The sequence below is a fragment of the Lissotriton helveticus genome, chromosome 1_1, assembly GCF_964261635.1.
Source record: "Lissotriton helveticus chromosome 1_1, aLisHel1.1, whole genome shotgun sequence".
Taxonomy (NCBI): domain Eukaryota; kingdom Metazoa; phylum Chordata; class Amphibia; order Caudata; family Salamandridae; genus Lissotriton; species Lissotriton helveticus.
The window spans coordinates 2,127,549,415-2,127,569,538 of NC_136057.1; the positions used below are offsets into that span (position 1 = coordinate 2,127,549,415).

Sequence of the window (20,124 nt, forward strand, 5' to 3'; positions counted from 1 at the left end):
CCGTCGCTTTTTTAATGCACCTTGACCACATCGCTAGTTCCTCCATCCCTCTCACACTCTTGAGCCAAGAGGAAGCATCAGTGATGTAGTGAGTCTAGGGCCTTTTGTGGCATTTTATCTCGCCTCCTGGCGGCATCCTTTAGGCTGACTGCTTGTTAGATTTGGGGATCTCTAGTTGGCACAGGTAGGTACTTGTGACAAATAGGAACACTTGCCTCCAGTCAGGGTAAGGGGGTACACTCCTAAACTAACCCCATTTCACCCCTTGGTATCTTGGCACGAGCAGACAGGCTTATCTCAGAGGCAGTGTGTAAAGCATTTGTGACCAAATACAGTAATCAAGTGACAACACTACAAATGGACACCCCACAGGTTTTATATAAAAAATAAGTATTCTTTATATAGACTTATCACAAGACTTCAAACGACAAAAATCCACAATACTGTATTTAAAATGGTAGTTTTAGCTTAGTCCTGTTCATTTCTTAAAATGCGACACTTTGAGTCAATGTACCTTACGATGCGTTACGCTTCCACAACAAAAGTATTGCAGCGATGGAAATGCGGCAAAGTTCCAGTGCAAAGAAATAAAGATTGCGCTTTCTTCTTGATGCAACATGCTTACAGGTGATGCGGCGGCGTCTGCTGCAACGTCGATCCTCTCCCTCGGAGATACGAGATGCTTGACACTATGCGAGATGCGACAGGCCCTGCGATACGCTACCCAGTGATGCGTTAGCATCTGCTGCGACGTCGATCCTCTCTCCTGGCGATGTGAGTTGCTTCCACAATGATGTGAGCCGCGACAGGCCCTGCGACACTCTTCCCGGTGATGCAGCGGCGTCTGCTGCAACGTCGATCCTCTTCTCTGGTGATGAGCCGCGACAGGCCCTGCGACACGCTTCTCGGAGATGTGGCGGCAGCTGAAGCAACGTCAATCTTCTACTCCTGCGACACGCTTATCGGTGATGCCGCGGCGTCTGCTAGGATGTCAATCCTTTCCTCTAGCGATGCGAGGCGCTTTGTGTTGTGAAGCGGCAGCGGCAGTTCTGCGACACGCTTCTCGATCTTAAATCAATCAATCAATCAATCAATCAGAGTACTTGTAGAGCGTGCTACGTCTCAAGGCGCTGAGTGGAGGGGGGGGTGCTGCTACTGCTAGAAGAGCCAGGTCTTGAGGAGTCTTCTGAAGGCGAGTCGGTCTTGGGTCTGCAGTATGTGGGTAAGGAGGGTGTTCCAGGTCTTGGTGGCGAGGTAGGAGAAGGATCTGCCACCGGAGTCTGCTGTTAAAGTAGGCTGGTCCGGCATTGTGGAGTGCTTTGTGTGCATGGGTGAGGAGTCTGAAGGTGATCCTCTTGTCAACGGGGAGCCAGTGTACGTCTCTCAGGTAGGGGTGATGTGGCTGCGGCGGGGGACGTTGACAATCAGTCGGGCGGAGGCGTTTTGGATGCGTTTTAGTCGTCATAGGTGTTTGGCTGGGATTCCTGTGTAGAGTGCGTTGCCGTAGTCCTGTCTGCGCTGATGAGGGCCTGTGTCACCGTTCTCCTTGTTTCGGTCGGGATCCACTGCGGAGGATGCGGAGGGTGTTGTAACAGGAGGAGGAGATGGCGTTGACCTGCTTAGCCGTGGAGAGGGAGGAGTCGAGGATGAATCCTAGGTTGCGTGCATGGTCGGTGGGTGTTGGTGCTGTTCCCAGTGTGGTCGGCCACCAGGAGTAGTCCCAGGCTGTGGGGGTGGGTCAGAGGATGAGTACTTCCATTGAGTCCCAGTCGGCGATGGCCTTCATTCCCTCGTGGAGGTTGGTTTTGGTGGTGTGTGGGTCCTTGGTGAGGGAGAGGATGAGCTGGGTGTCGTCGGCGAAGGAGATGATGTTGAGGTCGTGATGGCGGGCCACTTGTGCGCCATGTAGATGTTGAACAGCGTCGGGCTGAGGGATGAGCCCTGGGGGACGACGCAGATGATGTCGGTGGCTTTGGATCGGAAGGGTGGGAGGCTGACACTCTGGAAAGGAAGTACGTGGTCCAGTCAAGGGCCTTCTCTTGGATTCCGGCTTCTCGGAGGCGTGTCTTTAGAGTGCGATGGCAGACCGTGTCGAAGGCGGCCGACAGGTCCAGGAGAATGAAGGCTGATGTTTCCCCGTTGTCTAGTTGGCGCCTGATGTCGTCTGTGGCAGCGATGAGGGCTGTCTCGGTGTTGTGGTTTCGTCTGAATCCGGACTGGGACGGGTCTAAGATGTTGTTGTCTTCCAGGTGGCGGGCAAATTGCCTGTTGACGATTTTCTCGATGACCATTGCCGGGAACGGGAGCAGGGAGATGGGACCGAAGTTCGTGAGGTCCTTGGGGTCCGCCTTAGGCTTCTTGAGGAGGGCGTTGATTTCAGCATGCTTCCAGCTTTCCAGGAATGTCGCTGTTTCGAAGGAGATGTTGATGACCTTCTGTAGTTGGGGTGCGATGGCTGCATCTGCTTTGTTGAATACATGGTGTGGGCACGGGTCTGACGGAGATCCTGAGTGGATGGAGTTCATGATCTTGCATGTCTCGTCGTCGTTGAAGTTGGACCAGGAGGTCAGGCGGTTGGTGCTGGTGGTGTTTATAGGGGAGGTGGAGTCTGGCATAGTCGGGGCAGTTGTGGTGTTGAATCTGTCGTGGATGTCAGCGATCTTGCGATGGAAGAAGATGGCTAGTGAGTCGCACATTTCTTGTGAAGGCGGGATGTCATTGGCGTTGGCGCTGGGGTTGGAAAGAGTTCTATGCTGTATTGTGCGTTGTTGTCCAAGCGGTCTTTTAAGGAGGATCTATCGACTAATCTGATGAGGTGGTGGTGTTTGCGCGTGGCGTCCTTGTGGACTGTGTCCTTGTGGACTGCGTGGTTGTCCGGTGTGCGTTTGTAGAGCCATTTTTCTCCAGTTTCCCGGCATGCGCGTTTGGAGGTCTGGAGCTCATCGGGTGAACCAGGTGGCTCTCTTGCTGGTGTGGCTGTTGGAGGGTTTCTTGAGCCGGGCGAGGGTGTTGGGGCAATCGTCGATCCACTGTCTGAGGTTGCGGGTTGCAGCGTCTGGGTTGGTGGGGTCGGTGGTTGTGTTCTGGGCGAGGGTGGTGATCAGCCGGTCTTCGGTGACTTTGCTCCAGCAGCAGCGAGGCAGCTGTTGGGTGCGGTGGCGCTTGGTTGGTTTCTTGAAGGTGAAATGAATGCAGCGGTGGTCGGTCCAGTGGAGTTCGGTGGTGTGGTCGAAGGCGACAGACAGCAAGTCACAGTGGCCACTGACAGTGGTCAGGGGTGAGACCCAGGCCTTATGCCTCTCAGGGCTCTCAAACCTCTGTGGCATCAGAAAGCGGGGGCAGTAGCCCCAAGTGCTTGGCACCCTTTGACCACTCTCCCTCCTGTCAGGTCAGGTATGACATCCTGACACTGACCCACCAGCCCCAGGCCTGAACCCGGCAGCTGGACAAGAGACTGGGGTGGGCTCTCCCACACCCGGTCCTCCTCCTCGGGGCTCTGTACCCTCCCACCTAGAGTGGTACCCCCTTCCAGAATTGTCAGGGTACCTGTAGCAGGTGTCCTACACAATTCACCCACCAGTTCAGGGTTTCTATCCTGCAACTGGGCTTCCAGGTCAGGGGGGACAGCCTGAAACTGGCCCTTGAACCTAGGGTCTAAATCCTCAGGCTGCACGAGGGTCAGAGGTGAGGACTCCCTCCCTCTGCACCCCCTTCCAAAGCACTGCACCCTCCCAACTGGAGTGGTACTCCTAGAAGCTACCTCGGTCAGGACACTGATTACAGTTGCCCCTTCCTCTAGGTCAGACAACACCTGCACCTGGCTTCCCAACCCAGGGACCAAACCCTATGGTGGAACACTTGCTGGCAACCCAGGACTTCCTTAGGAGCACATATGCTTCCCAGAGGTTGACACATAACTCAGGTGTCGTGTGACAGTCTGCCTGGCGCAGATCTCCAGACCCCTGTTTATCTGACAGTGCGCAAAGATGCTTAGGAGCGGCACAGCCAGACACCAGAACAAATGGAGGCCTGCTTACAGACACTCCCAGTTCACCAGACACTACGGGATTCCCCTCAATGGGCAGCCCATCAGGACAGCCTAGGCTCCACATCTGGTATTTCCTTAAAGAACCATCCAGGCTCTGAGACTGGGTTTCGGGCACCATTGCATCCGCAGCCCTACACTCACTCCTTCTCCACTACACCCCTCCCACTACAATGGGACCTGGATGGGCTACTCTGCACCACTTCCACCACTCTGGGTTGGAAGATACCTGAGCCACTGCCGACAGGGTCACTCCCCATTGCCTCTCCAGACCCTCTGGAATCCACCAAAAGGTCTGCCTCTAATGTGAGCTCCCTGGGGTCAGAGTACTCACTCTCCAACAGGTGTTGGCATAGCTCTGGAAAAGAGAGACTTGTTATGTTATGTTAAATGATTATTTGTAGAGCGCACAGCTACTCAATTGAGTGTCCTGGCGCTGAAGCAGGATGAAGGCTAAGCCAGGTGGAGAAGCCAAGCTCTGGAGTTTACAGTTTAAACAACCAAGTTTTTAAAGATTTCCTGAATGCTAGGAGATTCTGAGTCAACCTTAGATCCACTGGTAGATTGTTCCACAATTTTGCCGCTTGCACCTGGAAGGAACGACCCCCGATACGTGTCCGAAGGTATCTGGGTGTTCAAACCAGTTGCAGTGCTGCAGACCTGAGTACACAGTGTGGTTGGTAAAATTGGACTCTCTTCATGATGTACCCAGCTCCTAAACCGTGGAGAGCCCTAAAAGCCAGGACCATGGCTTTAAAATGAATCCTTTTGCGGACAGGGAGCAGGTGTAGGGATTTCAGCTGTGAGGCCATGCGGGTTCTAGGGCAAAGCATGAGTATGGCTCTTGCTGCGGCATTCTGGGTCACCTGCAGTCTAGTCAGTAGAAACTCAGGCAGCCCCAGATAGAGTACATTCACATAGTCCAGCCTGGAGATTATTAATGCCTGGACCACCGTTTTTCTGTGTGAGATAGATAGGAGGGGCAGGAACTGTTTCAGCATTTTAAGCAGGCCAAAGAACGAACCAGCCACAGATTGGATCTGTGCCTGTATGGAGAGGTTTTCATCCAGCTACATCCCTAGGTTAATTCACTGTCTTTACCGGAGACGTGGTGGGGGACATGTCAGCGGGCCACCAACTGCACCAGAGGTTGCTGGGGCAGTGGCCGAAGAAGATAATCTCCGATTTACCAGGATTACATTTAAGATGGTTGTGCTGGAGCCAGGAGAATACTCCTGTTAGACAGCTGTTAATCATGTCACCCTTGAATTCCATGTCTTTACCGCTGGTGAAACGCAGCTGCATATCGTCAGAATACGATACAATTTTTGCGCCATGGTTCTCAGCCAGAGTTTCTAGTGGTGTCATATACAGATTGTTGGACTTGGCCCTTCTGGCAGGTTCACCCCTAAACTTTTTGCTTGTAATGGTGACATGGTGATGGTGATTTTTGGGGTTCTGCGCACTTTCACTGTGTCCCAGTGGAAAGTGCGTGCGCACTTTGAGTGCATGTGGTGAGATAGGCCTGCCCTCCCATAGGAATGCATGGGGAATGTATGTGTCCCTGGTAGTTCCTGATGCGTGGGGTGTACAGGCTCAAGTCTGGTATGTGTGGACTCGTGTGATTGAATGCTGCGAAATGATGTATGCGGAATGATTGTGTCTTGTGCGGAAGTACCACTTCTAGACATGGCTATGTTTGTGCTGTGAAGGTGCTTGCGTGTGATTGGCTGGAGCTGGCTGGGATGCCAGGCTCCATGAGTCATGATGGGTCTGCCCGGTTTTGAGAGTGGAGATTAGCATGCTGATGGCTGGGGAGGAGTGCACCTGGTTCCTGATGGGGCTGGGCTTTCCCCACACAATGCTGGCTCCGCCCCCCTGTGGTGCGTCTAACGACCCTAGCCTCCCCCGTGAATGAAAGGGGTGGTTGGGCCATCAAGGGTGCTCCAAAACCAGCTGCAACTGGTTTCTCCCCCACCCTGCACCTACAGACAAAGGAATGTGGTCTATAAAAATGGGGCTGTGTCCCCACCCAAACTGTTCTCTGCCAGGATCCTGAGGGGGCTGCTGCTGTTGCTGGGCCAGAGGACCGCCACTTGGAGTATCTCCCTGCCTGGAGACCCAGTGAGCTGGCTCTGGGCCCAGCCTTGCCCCCCTATCTTCCTTTCTGCATTTCTCTACCTTGTCCCTGGACTTTTGGGACATCTGCAGCCTGCTGGCGCTTGGGAGCGCTGTAGTCACCTTTCTAGCGCAAGGAGCGCTTTATTTTGTCCCCATAGCACCTGGGGGCGCTTTTCCTGTGCTGCTAAGTGCTTGGGAGCGCTTGGTGCTCCAAGCCAGTGCCCACCCAGCATTTGCCCCAAATTGTGCGGATTTCCATTTGTAGCGAGTGTCACCTCGCTTTATATTTAAATTCGGGAGGGAGCCTACCCCTCGTGTGTCCCCCCGCATCACCGCCGCAGCCCGGGACAAACCGAGCATTGCTGCCGGCCCGCGACCAGGAAGTCAGGCAGGCCGGGGGCGGGACTGTAGGACATCCCGTGACCTCATCCCCCGGGCCACGCTCTGATTGGCTGCCGGCCCGGGACAGGAAGGAGGAAGCCGGAAGCTGCCGGGAGCCGACCCCGGGATCCGGTGCATGAAGAGAAAGAGCCGGCGCCTGGTTTCCCCCCCCGGGGCTCCCAAGAGCGAGGGAGAGCCCCAGAGAGAGAGGGAGACGTGTGGAGAGGAGCGGGAGCTCTCGAGAGGAGCCGTCCCAGAGAGAGAGCCGCCACCGCAGGACCGGGTGAGTGAAGCAGTGTTGCCCAGAGAAGGGGGAGGCGTCGGGGCACATTGCCGGTTCCCCCCCCCCACCCCCCCAGAGCTCTCTCCCCGAGTGAGGGACAGTTTCCGCTTTGTGCGCAGCGCGGCCCCGGTTGCCAGGGGCCGCTCCAACCAGTGGGGCATTTCTTTATGTAGAGCCTCGAGAGGCTCAAGGCAGGCGCCACATTTGTTTGAAGAGCCCACGAGGCTCTGGGGGCATTACTTGGTCTAGAGCCACGAGAGGCTCTTGAGGGCATTTTTGTGTTTAGAGCCCTGAGAGGCTCGAGGTGCCAGATTGTTTCAGAGCCCAGCGAGGCTCAAAGGGGTCAGTCATTTGTGTAGAGCCCTGAGAGGCTCAGGGGGACATTGTATTGCTTCAGAGCCTGGAAGGCTCCAACGTTGACCCCACCATTGTTTGCACCAGTTGCCCAGCACTTTGTGGGCAACTGCTCCGTTTAGGCCCCTGACTTTGGACACAGGGCGTCCTAGCCCCAACAAGGCCAGTTGGCCTAGGGACAGTCACAGGTGGTGACTTAAGTGAGTTTGGCGCAATTGTTCATTTTCTGCACCTCTGAATGTGTTTTTATGCGTCATGTGTCTTGTTCTTACACCTCTGAATGTATTGTTGATGCATCATGTGTTTCCCTTCCTTACACCGCTGAATGTATGTTTATGCATCATGTGTTATGTGCTTACACCCCTACAGGTATTGTGATACTTAGGTGGTTGTTTTTCTCCTAGTGCAGGTGGTACTAGTGAGGTCCTGGTTACCAGTAGTTACTGGTTGTGTACTACAGTGATTTTATGTTCTAAGTGCTATTTCTAAAAGTGTTACTTCTAAAAGTGTTACTTCTAAAAGTGCTGATTCCTGACAGTGGTCCAGGTGGCCCTGTCTTGTACATATCCCCTGTAAACTCTGCCCGTGCCTGTTGGCACATTGTAAAGTGTATGTTTTATCTGATGTGTTTTGGTGTAATACAAAGGCTATTTTTATATAACCTTGTGTGGAGTTTCCTTTGTGGTGGGTCCTGGGTGTTGTTGCTGGGGTGCGTGCGCAAATACTTAACTCACATCGCCTCCAAGTTTAGCCTTGCTGCTCGCGCCACGTTACCTAGAGGGTGAGCAGGGGTTATCTTGGCGTGTAACTCCCTTGCCCTGACTTAGGAGTGGTGGTCTCTGACTGACTTTGGCGCACGCCCTGGCCAGCCAGGGATCCCATTTCTAACACAGATTGAAAAGGATGGGGCTCAGAATAGAGCCCTCGGGCACACCCACATCTATAGGGGGGTTGGGGCGGCAAAAGGTGGAACCCACACCGTTTGCTGGCGGTCCTTCAAAAAGGAGGTGAACCAATTGAGAATTGTACTCCCAAACCCGCACTCCCGAAGTCTCCGCAGGAGGCGGTCATGGGGTACGGTATCAAAAGCCGCCAATAATTCCAGCAGTATCAGTATGGCTTTGCCGCCTTTATCCACTACCTCCTTTATAGCTTCAGATAATTCCAGGAGTGCAGTCTTTGTGCTGAAGTTGGCCCTGAACCCGGACTGACTCTGGTGTAGTAGGGAATTAGTTTCGATAAAATCCCTGGTAACCTTGTTCACCACTTTTTCCAGGGCCTTCAACATGAAAGGAAGCAGAGATATAGGCCTGTAGTTGGAGGCTAGTTCAGGGTCCAGAGTTGATTTTTTTAAAAGGGGCAGAATTTTGGCTCTCTTCCATCTGTCGTCTTCAGGGAGAGATTCAAGATTTGGTTAAACCCTGGATAATAATATCCGCGATTGATGCCAGCGTATGAGCCGGGCAAGGATCGGAGGGTGAGCTGGATTTAAGGTCTTTCATGACTTCTTGAGTTTTATCCCATTGAGATCAGTGGGAACTGTTCAAATGAGGGACCCCCAACTTGAGTTTGAGGGGTAATTGGCACACCCTTATCACGCTGCACCAGGGGAGTGGTCAGGAAGGATTCCTGGATGCTTACTATCTTGTCATGGAAATAGGATGCCATGTGACTTGTCCATGCCTCAGTAGGAGTAAAAGACCTGGCTACCACTGCCGGGGAGGAGAAATTGCTAACTATTTAAAAAAATTCCTTATTTGTGTTCCACGCACTTTCGATTTTGGCAGATAGGAATGTTTTTTTGCCTCAAAAATGTGTTTAAAATAAGCCTTTAATGCCTGTTTGTACATAGTTTCATCATTGAAGTTGAAGTTTTTCCACCAGACCCTTTCGAGGTGTTTGCATGACCTCTTGCTTTCTTTGAGAGCAGTGGTGAACCAAGGGTCGGACGGCCTGGCCATCTTTCCAGAGTGTGAGGCAGGGGGGGCAAGTTCCCCAGCCCGGCACAAAAGCCAGTTATCGAGAACCTCGACATCCGTCTCGAGGTCCCCGCTAAGAGAGATTGGATGGGTATTAAGGGCCTTAAGTAGTGCCTCTGGCGTGATTAAATTGAAGGGTCTGTAATTAATGCCTTTGCAATTCCCAGGGGCCTTGGTAGGATTAAAAGTTTTCTCAATTGAGAACTCAAGGAGGAAATGGTCGGACCAAACAAGTGGAAGTGGTTGGCTCATACCTAGTCTGGCCATAGAAAAGATCTGATCTAAGGTATGGCCTTTTTCAATGGTGGGGGTAAAAACATAGGGAGCCAATTCTAGCATCTCCAGTGAATCTAGTAATCTGGCCGAGTCAGCATCTTCCGGTACATCCATGTGTAGATTAAAGTCACCCAGCACCAGGCAATGTTTGTATTTTAAGACAAACGACGATACTGCATCACTGATTGCCGCTAGAATCCTACCAGCATGCCCCGGAGGTCTAAATATTAGAATTACAATATGCTCTCCCACAATTGGATTACACAGCCCCCTGCAAGGGTTAACCAAACTATCCTTCACCTCACCATCCAGTGCCTCGCCCACGTACTCCACGCCACTCTCCTGAGTTTGGCAAGACAGTATCTGACTGTCTCTGTCATTCAACCCACACTCTTCTGGGCGGTCTTCACACTCACATACCAGGACTTCAACTTTGGGGGAAACCCTCTCCCTGCACCTCTCATTTAGAGTAATAGAGTGTCCCTGCCACCACTAGGACCATGAACCCCCGCGCCAGTTACCCAAATCTCCTCAGGGGCACTGCGCACTACTGGAGCTACCTCATGTCCTTGAACCTCCTCGTGTATGTTAACCCCCTCCAAGTCAGGCACCACATCTCTGGGTGTATGTACTGCGCCTTCAGAACTAGATAACTCAATTTTGCTGCCACCAGCGGAGCTGGATGCCACCTCCAACTCAGCAAAGCTCATTTCCTGAGCTACACACATTTCTTTTTTCTGGGCTGAGAAACTCATGGCCTCAAGCCTCCCGAGCTCCAAATCAAGCTCCCTCCTTCTCAGCTCATGCTCAAACTGCATCCTCTTTTCCTCTAGGGCCAATTTCCTAGTTTGCAACTCAATTTCTAACTTCCCACTTAACATGAGCTTGGCCAGCTTCAATTCGTACATCCTGTTTTCTTTCCTGTCAGCCAGCTCCTCTGGGGACAGGCCTCTGCTAGTGACACTGATACCTGCTGGGGAGGTTACTCTCCTCCCCTCCTAATCATAATCAACAGATGCTGTGGATGCTGCTTTACTCATGGTGATTAAACTTGGCAAAAATGCAAAAATAGAAAATCCCAGGAAAAACAAGTTACCAAAAAGTATGTGGTTGCGTTTTGGTCTGCGCTCACTAGTAGTGTTCACCAATCACTCTATATGAGTCACAAATGCAAGTCCAGAATCCTACTGCTGCCACCAATGTTAGATTTGGGGTTCTCTAGTTGGCACAGCTAGGTACTTGTGACAAATAGGGACCCTTGCCTCTTGTCAGGGTAAGGGGGTACACTCCTAAACTAACCCTGCTCACCCCTTGGTAGCTTGGCACGAGCAGACAGGCTTATCTCAGAGGCAGTGTGTAAAGCATTTGTGACCACATACAGTAGTCAAGTAACAACACTACAGGTGGACACCACACAGGTTTTATATAAAAAAGAAGTATTCTTTATATAGACTTATTACAAGACCACTAACGACAAAAATCCACAATACTGTTTTGAAAATGGTAGTTTTAGCTTAGTTCTGTTCAGTTCTTAAAATGCGGCGCTTTGAGTCAATGTACCTTATGATGCGTTACGCTTCCACAACAAAAGTGTTGCAGCAATGGAAATGAGGCAAAGTTATGCTGCAAAGAAATAAAGATACCGCTTTCTCCTTGTTGCGACACGCTTCCTGGTGATGCGGCGGCATCTGCTGTGACATCGATCCTCTCCCCCGGCAATGCAAGATTCTTGACACGATGCGTGCTGCGATAGGCCCTGCGACACGCTTCCTAGTGATGCGGCGACGTTTGCTGCGATGTCAATCCTCTCTCCTGGCAATGTGAGTTGCTTCCACAATGATGCGAGCCGTGACAGACCCTGCGACACTCTTCCCGGTGATGCGGTGGTGTCTGCTGCGACGTCGATCCTCTTCACTGGCGATGAGCCGCGACAGGACCTGCGACACGCTTCTCGGAGATGTGGCAGCGTCTGATGCGATGTCGATCCTCTACTTCTGCGACACGCTTCCCGGTGATGCGGCGGCATCTGCTGCGATGTTGATCCTCTCCTTTGGCGATACGAGGCGCTTCATGTTGTGAAGCGGCAACGGCAGTTCTGCGACAAACTTCTTGATCTTGAGTCACGCTTCCAGCTCCTTGCGACACGCAGGTTCCCAAAAAGTCGAACACAACTGCAGGCACTTCAGAAGAACGCTTGAGGCACTGGTGGGTGAAGTCTGTTGTCCCTGAGACTTTAGCAGGAGGCAAGCTCTGTTCCAAGCCCTTGGAGATCCTTACACAAGTTGATGAAAGTACACAAGGCTGATGAGACATGCCAGTCTTTTTTTTGGGCATTGGGAGAGTAAGTGATTTGCCCTGAATCACATGATGTGGGGAGGGGGTGAAGGGTGCCGCGTTCCGGTTGTGACCTCCTTCCAGCTCTTCATGCTTCCGACACCACTCCCCTATCTTAAAGACAATTGTTCTCCAAGGGATTGGACACCACTCTTCTCCACAAGAGAGCGCTGAGGCACAGATCTCCATATGAAAGGCAACTGTCACGCATGCACAGCCACAACAGGTTGATCCCAAAAAGCACAAATTGTGGGGGATACACAAATTCAGCTAAAAAATAATAGTAGTTTTACATAACACATTACCTCCTATGAGGGCAGGGTTTTCCCGTCACTGTCTCCTGGGCACCATTCAGTTTCAGGCTCTGAGGGTGAAAATGCCCAATGAGTGTCTCCCTGGCAGCGCCGGTGCAGTAGCGTCCATGTTAATGTTCAAGGCACTTCTGAAAGGGGAGCTGAGAACCCAAAAGTATTAAGGCCGGCAAGCGAGCTTCCTCCCTGACGCCTACAGGTACACGGTCTGTGATTTCTTGATGACTTGTTGTGTCCAAGCCCAAAGGCTGAAGAGAACACGCCAGAGCCCTCGAATTGCAGCTGTTGCCTGAAAGAATCTTCCCCATGAACGTTTTCTTACCGGGCCTCCAGGCTCCTAGACAGACGTCTGAAAGGCACGAGTTGGGGGTACACACGGGTGGACGGCATCCCCCCACTTTTTTCACAGGGTGGATGCCGTCCACCCTGCCAAGAATTTGTTGTCCACTGAAAAAGATGCTGAATTCGTCCCACTGTAATCTCCAAAAACAAGGACACTTTCAGCAGCGCCTGCACGTTGTTATCTGCTTGCAATCTACATCTACAAAAATGTGCAGGCGGGGACGGGGCTCTCTTATTTCTGACTCCTGCTGGGCCCATAACAAAGGCCGAATCTCAGGAGTCGCAGGCCTCCTTTTGTTGGAGTCTCCTGGACTCATACCTGATGCAAATGCAGCAGAGGGGAAACAAGGGCTCACATCTTGTTAGCACTTCACACATACTTGAGAGGCAGCTTTTCACTTTGTTCAGGCTCTGTTTAGGAGATATGCATGGACTGTAAGAATGGCAGATGTGGGGGGTGCTAGAGGGCGCCAAGCAAGATGGTGTGAGGCTCTTGCAGTTTGGGCTCCTATCCTTTCAATATCCTGGACATCCTGGCATCCTGACTTAGCACAACCGGCTATGAATACATATGGAGCACCCCTGAGGCAGCCTAGGACTGGAAGATCGCCTCTTTCTTGCCTAAAGGCGCGATTGCTGCTGTTGGAAGCCCAGAGCTCGTGGCCCCTAAAATGGCGACGTACTGAGTAGCCTGAGAAGTAGTTGCCGCTTTCAGCACTGCTGCTGCTGAGTGGCGCCTTACCTACTGCCAGACTGACACCCGCTGACTCCCGTGGGGTGCCTGGAGTGAGCTGCCTCCCCTTAGTGGACCGGGTCTGGCCCCGTGATCCTCTGGCCTGCTGTGCTGTTCCCCAGGCACTGCCTGGCGGCTCCGTGCCCGATCGTTGCGGAGTGCGGACGGCGAGGCGGAGGCCAATTCTGGCTGGCCTGGACAGGGAGATGACAACATCGAGACCTGATCGCCGCCGATGAGGTGAGCTGTGAGAGGCATCGGGGTGGCGGAGCCAGTGTGCGAGGACCCGCTGCTGCACCCGGCTGCTCCACCCCTGCCGCGACCGCTCGCTGGGCCTGGCGCGCTCTCGCCCGCTCCTTTTTGCTGGGCCGGTGTTGTGTAATATCAGGTATCCCCTTGGGATCGGGTATCCTCTGGCCTTCGGCAACCTACGGAGGTCCTGTCTATTGGACACCTCGGGCGAGCCCACGGAAGACCCGCCCACCGCTGGAAATGCGAGCCTCGGCTTTAGCAGGCAGAAGCAGCAGCGTGCCGAGCCAAACTGCTGTTGGGACTGCACCTTTCTGCTCTAAAGTCGAGGAGCCATTTCTTTCATACAGGGTTAAGACGCCGTGCTGATTCTCTCAATGCAATTGTAAAAGGAAACCACCAGTTTACAAACGAACAGAAATCGTATGATTGGAAGTAGTCCGTAAACAGGATGATTAAAACAGTACACATGACCTGAAAGGCTTGGTGGCATGTTCGTATTATTTTCACTATGAGCCCTTGTTGTACGAGTTGCTTTCCCTCTAACTTGTATTTAGGACACGCTTTCACTCATTTAAAAGCAACAGAGAAAATGTGGCATTACTAGTACAGTGAAATGCGTGTACCTTGCTCCAATTTTGAAACTCTCTGGCAGACATTCGTTTTTTTTTATTAATAGAGGGGTTTACATCTTTGTAAGCACAGCGCTATGTTGTATATTCTCATATGAGGAATGATAATGTTTTAGTTTATTGTAATAATAAGGGCTATGGTAAAGCTCTACTAGACACCTGCCCCAGTGCGCTTTGGGTGTGGACATGTACCAGGGGCCTCATTTATGAGGCTGTGCGTCACTTTTACGCCGCCGGTGCGTCACTTTTTGTGACGCACCAGCAGCGTTAAAAATGTGCCTTTTTGCACCATATTTACAAAGTGACGCATCTAGGTAGGTGCGTCACTTTGTAAACCCCTGCGCTACATTATACCTACGCCAGGTATAATGTATGCGGGGGGGCGTTCTGACGCAAGACAGGGTCATAGAAGTGACGCAGTGAAATCTAAAAGATTTCACTGCGCCACTTCTAGGACACAAATGCGTCAATTTCCTAAGCCTGCCTCACAGCAGGCGTAAGACTGACGCAGGCCCTTTCACATGGGGCTTGCCCCACGTGAAAGGACACATTGCTGGAGTTGCGTCACTTTTGTGACACACTCCAGCAATGCATCACTTTTACGCCATACAGGTACGTCAGAAATACTGACGTATCTGTAACTCCTTGCTCCATGATGCGTTATACAGTAAATATGACGCATCATTGGTCTCGTAAGGAGGGCGCAGTGAAAAGTGACGCATCGCTGTTTTCATGCAGCGATGCGTCACTTTTCATAAATGAGGACCCGGGGGCACAACCAGAGGCGCAACTAGAGTCACATTTTAGAGGGGCGGCGGGCGGGGGGGGAGGGGGAGTGGGGGGGCTAAGAAAAGATTTCTGTGGGGGTTGATTCTTCAAGCAAAAGGCAGAGGCATGCTGCAGGGGCTCTAAGAAGGGGTGAAAAACATCAAAGCCTCATTTACAAGCAAAAGGCATTTTAAAGACCTTTGAAGTACTCGGGTGCGGCACTGTGTGTGCCCGGGAAGGTGTCTCATCCCGGCTGACACACACGACGGGGGGAGGGGCTGAAGCCCTTTGAGTCCAATGGGCGTTGCGCACCTGGGCACAACAAGACCCGAACTTCGGGAGGCGGGGGAGGGCGCGGTTGGCACAGTGTAACCGTTTTTTTTTGGGGCCCCCTGCCCCATTTCCTCCTTCTTCATGAATTCCCTCACTACCACTCACCAACAATGCACCTCATCTCGCTGTAGCACCTTTCTGACAAAAATTTCATTTTTTGTAGTGATACTTATAGTTTACTTACACTCAGTTCTGTGATCTGCATGGTACATTTTCTTGGTAGCAGGCACAATAATCCTCTGCGCTGTGTGGTTGGCAGGAGTGCCCATGTGAGTCCACTGTGTGCGATGCAATAGTGTGAGAGTAGGCTGGATGAGGTGACCATATGAATTTGGGCGCACATGTTAGTGCAAAGTGGGACTAATGAATGCATGGCTAGTGATGGGCTTGTTTGAGTTAGATTGCAAAGTGAGGATTGAGGCTGAAAGGTGAGTAAAGTGTCACGTAAGTGCAGGGTGGTGTGTGATTGTGTGACTGCAGGGTGAGGTACAGGGTGAACAGCCCAAGTGCATTATGAGTGCAGAGTGATTACTGTGAATGCAGGGTAAGTGGGTGAATGGTGTGAGTGCATGGTGATCAGTGTGAGTGCATTGTGATGGCTATGAGTGCAGGGTGAACATGAAAGTGAAGGGGTGAGAATGAGGAGTGAGTTGTCTGAATGCAGGGTGCATTCCCAGACACTTGGAGTAACTCAGCATGTTATTGACAGCGGCGTAGGGTTTCAGATAAATGTTAAACTATTGCTAATATGCAGGGCTTTGAGTGGGGTAAAAAAATGCGGGGTGTCTCAAAGGGGCGTGGATGATATGATGAAAACATTTATGCTAAAAGTCTGTGCTCAGCATAATGTGCCGCCCAACTGGTATTTCACTGCTTCTGTTATTGCCTCCAAATAAGTAACATTGCACCTACAACAAGCCAGGACTATTGGCTTTGTCAAAGGTTGTTAGTTGCATTGTGGAAAAGTAAATTTTGCCATGTTCTGTGTCCCTACGTGTCCCCCATCCTATGTTGTATGTGCATGATTAATATGCATATGTATTCCCCATGATCGATTAAAGACGCAATTACAGTTGTGTCCATCTCTAGTATGCCAGTTTCCAGGTCTCGTGAGAGCTACGAGTATTAGGCCTATGTAAAGCTACGTTGCCACGTTTCTCAGTGTGCACGTTATTTCATTGTAAAGTCCCCGTTTCTAGGCCTGAAAAGGGCCCGGACTCAGATTCAGCTCCTGTCTCCTGAACCCTCGCTGAGGAGCGATACAGCCCCCACCTGTATCCCTGACCCTTCACTTACTTCCTGCCTCACAGTGCCCGGCTCGGCCTGGCTCTGCCTGCCAGTCTTCCAAGAGTATGTTATGATTCCAGTTATCAGTCCAGCTCTCTTTCTCTGCATTCCTAAGCTACTGAATCGCATCAATAGTTTCCGTCACCGTCTAGCCTTTACGTCTCCATGTAAGAGAAATACTGTATTTATGGTCATTTAATATTCCTCAACATACACTACATGTAGAATAATGTATGCACCAGTCTTAGTGTCTGTTAGCCTTTGCCCTGATAACTTTTGGATTCTATCAACATGTTCTCTAAACATCAGATACTAGATAGTGTTTAGGTACATGTCGCTCTGACTCTCCAGACTTCAGTCTCTCCTTCTAGCGCAGAAGTCATAGCCCCCAGCTTCTCCCTAGTTACACGTCATTGCCAGCTTGCGCGCACCACTAGGTTAGAGGTTCCGGCTCCTTAGGTAGCCCCCTCCATGTTTCCGCCCCATTTGTGACATTCTGTTACGTTTACATCACATGTCTATGTTCACGCCTCTTGTTACACCTACTTTCATCCTTATCTTTCGCGACTGTTACAGGCCCCACCCACTGTCACGCCTACTGTATGTACTGTAATGCAATTGTTTTAGTATATATACTTGTGTATTGTTATTCAAAGCCAGCGCGCTCATTCCAGATCCTGCCCGACAGCTGTCGGGCCCCCCTGTTGGCTAGCCATCCCAGATCTTGCCCGTGCAGGTTGTCCTGCTCCTGTCCTTTATGCTGTATTAAAACCTGCAAACTCCTACTACCTCGAATCTTGACTCTTATTTATTGAGCTATCTGTTATTATATATCCAGTCAAAAATAGAGGTATTATTTATTTATTTACCACATAATGGCGCCCGAACAGGGACTTGCCCTTTCCCCACGCGCCGGTGAAGCCACGCAAGCCCCCTGATCCTCTGCAGCCGTGACGGAACCATACCGTGCACGTGCAGATATTTCTGCTTCAAGTATCCCTCAGGCCCACGGAGGAGACGGAGGTTGCGGTCCAGCATCCAGACGAGGCGGTGGAGGAACGCGGCGAGTCCCGACCAGAGCCCAAGCCGAGAGTCCAAGGTCCGAGGTATCCGGAGGCCCACCCGTAACAGAAGTCCGAAGTTCGTCCGTCCGTCGTCGAAGCAGTCCAGTCCAGTCCGAGGCCTTCCGTTCTTGCTGCCCGGTGAGTACCGTTGCTGGGGTAGTATCTAGACAGGGTCAATTGCATTGTCTCTGGTCCGTGGGTTTGGGGTACACAGATCCAACACGAAGTGTCCACTTAGGTGGATGCGGGTCCTGACGTGTCTCTTTATGAGACCGGTAAGTTTCGTACTGTTTTAGCAGTGCATCTAGTTTCTGTTCTAGTCCGTTCTGTTCTCGAGAAATTCATGTATTCTGTTTTCAGTATTCCAGGTAGTATTTTGTCCGAACTGTTATTTTAAATGTCATTCATGTATTTCAATGTCGTGGTATGAAAGTGGTGTAATTATCGTGTTCATTGTGTATTGTATTGTGTCTAGACCACAGGTCAGTCATGCCTTTGTTTTCCAAACTACGTCAGTTAAAAACTAGAAAAGGTCTGTTAGAAGAAGCAGTTCCTGTCCCGCCTAGGGACAGTCCAGGTCATTTTATGTATCAAAAGCATAGCATAAGTGCCATATTGTATCTAGATTTATGGGTGGAGTACACCAAACAGTTAGAAGAAAAGTATAGATGGCCCGTATCAGGTACGTGGGATGCCGAGTGCATCATGCGAGTAGAAGAAGTATTATGGAAAAAGAAAGCCAGACAGTCACAGAAAGATGCCATCGAGTTATGGCGCAAAGAATCTCATAAAAGAACCGAAAAAGAAATCAGAAAGTCAGAATTAAGTAGAGAATCCTTAGAAAGAGCCCAAGAAAGGGAACTAATCGAAATAGGTGAACGAGTTAAAGCCGAACAGTCAGACAGACAGAGGAATGCCCTCATTAAGGGTATGTATCCTCTTCTTGCCGAGGGCTTGCCAAAAGCAACCCCGGAAGCACCATGTAATTTTCCGCCACCCTTAGTTCCGACCAAATTACGTCACAAACCGACCGCAGCTGATATTTTTCTCTCGTCCTATTTGGACGACACAGTCCCAGAATATGCAAATCCTGTTCCACCAGCTCCTGTAAATAATGTAAATCCTGCTCCTCCAGTCACCGGGGCACCTGTTGCAGTACCTGTTACGGCACCCCCGGTCCAGCCCGTAGTACAAATTCCCGCTACATCAGTCACTCTGCCAGCACGAAGAGTATCAGTTGACGATTCCAGTTTAGGGGCCGCGGGAGGAGGTCCTCCTGGTACCCCGCCGCCAAGTAGACGTTTAGGAGCAGTCGAGTTACATGAACGTGCGTTACAGCGTACGCCTAAATATAAGTCCATTGCAGAAATCAGGCGACTTCTTACTGAATGCTGTTATGATCCAGTCCCAGGCGAGGATAGTATGGTTCTATATTCCATACGTATAAGGCAGGTGTCCGAGTATTTGGTCACCCTACCGAATATGAAAGAAGATCTAGACAGAATGTATCGTTTCATTCGTACAGGAGACGATCCAGAAAGTATTGGTGAAGTCATGTCTCTCAGGAAAGCTGAGATCCAGTTGATGTTATTAAAGTTTCTGATCAATTGTTTAATAAGGGAACAAGATTCCCCGACTAAAGATCCGACCGAAATGAGAATTCTGACAAAGTGGAGTGATAATATAGCCGAGGGTAAGCACAAGACACTCAATAGTATAGAGAGTATGTACAAGAAAATACGTAAAGAAATAATAAGGTTACACGAACAACGCAAAGAAGCACAAGTAAGCGAGAAAGAAAATGACTCTTCTACCGAAGAGGTAGACGACGAGAATACCGCCAGAATAGCGTATGTAGGTAAATCTAGAATTCTAGACCGACATTTACGCCTAGAACACAAGAAAGTTTTTCCTCTTCCAGCACCAGAACAAGGTTCTCTAGAACAAGTATTTCAAGCTACCGATCAAATTCTGAAATCACGAATCGGTTATAGTGAATTAAGTACTATGCATGAACAAGAACTAGCCCGATCAGCAGTCCGATGGATTACTGATTCTACCACTTTTCCAGACGAAATAGTGGCACAAATGTTTCTGAAACTGCCCCCAGCCGAGCAACGACTGGTGGGTATGTATATGATCCAGCACCTCATTACGCTGTATGAGGGTCAACATTCTGATCCAGGTCCGTTACATGATGTCCTGAACGAGTTACTCCAGTATAGATGGAAAGGTTTAGGTACTGATTTAATTAGTGTCATTCTAGAACAGCGCCACAAATACAGAACGTTTTTGAACCCGCATTTTGTTCATGTCTCACCTCCAGAAAGTAAACCGTTTTATATAGATAGACAGCATCCGTTACGAGAAGTACACCCAGTTAGGACACCAGATGGTGAAATGCAACGAGTATTTGTTTACACCCCAGTTACCAAGATGGAACTCTTAGAGATGAAGAAATTAATTCCCTGTCACGACAAAGATCCAGCAGGGTTCCACCGAGAATTAAAAGACATGCTCCGTATGGGAGAATACACGTATCCAGATATTATTAAAATGCTAAAAGTCCTGTTGCCTGCAGGCATATATGAAAAACTCAAGGAAAAGGATTGGGAGGTGGGAGAGAAAAAGA

The 20,124-nt window shown here is 50.6% G+C and overlaps 1 protein-coding gene across 9 annotated transcripts in view; it reads right to left on the minus strand.

Moving 5' to 3' along the window:
• HFM1 (helicase for meiosis 1) overlaps window positions 1-20,124 on the minus strand; it is a 4,349,684-nt gene that overhangs the window by 520,450 nt on the left and 3,809,110 nt on the right. The gene's annotated exons all lie outside the window — the stretch shown is intronic.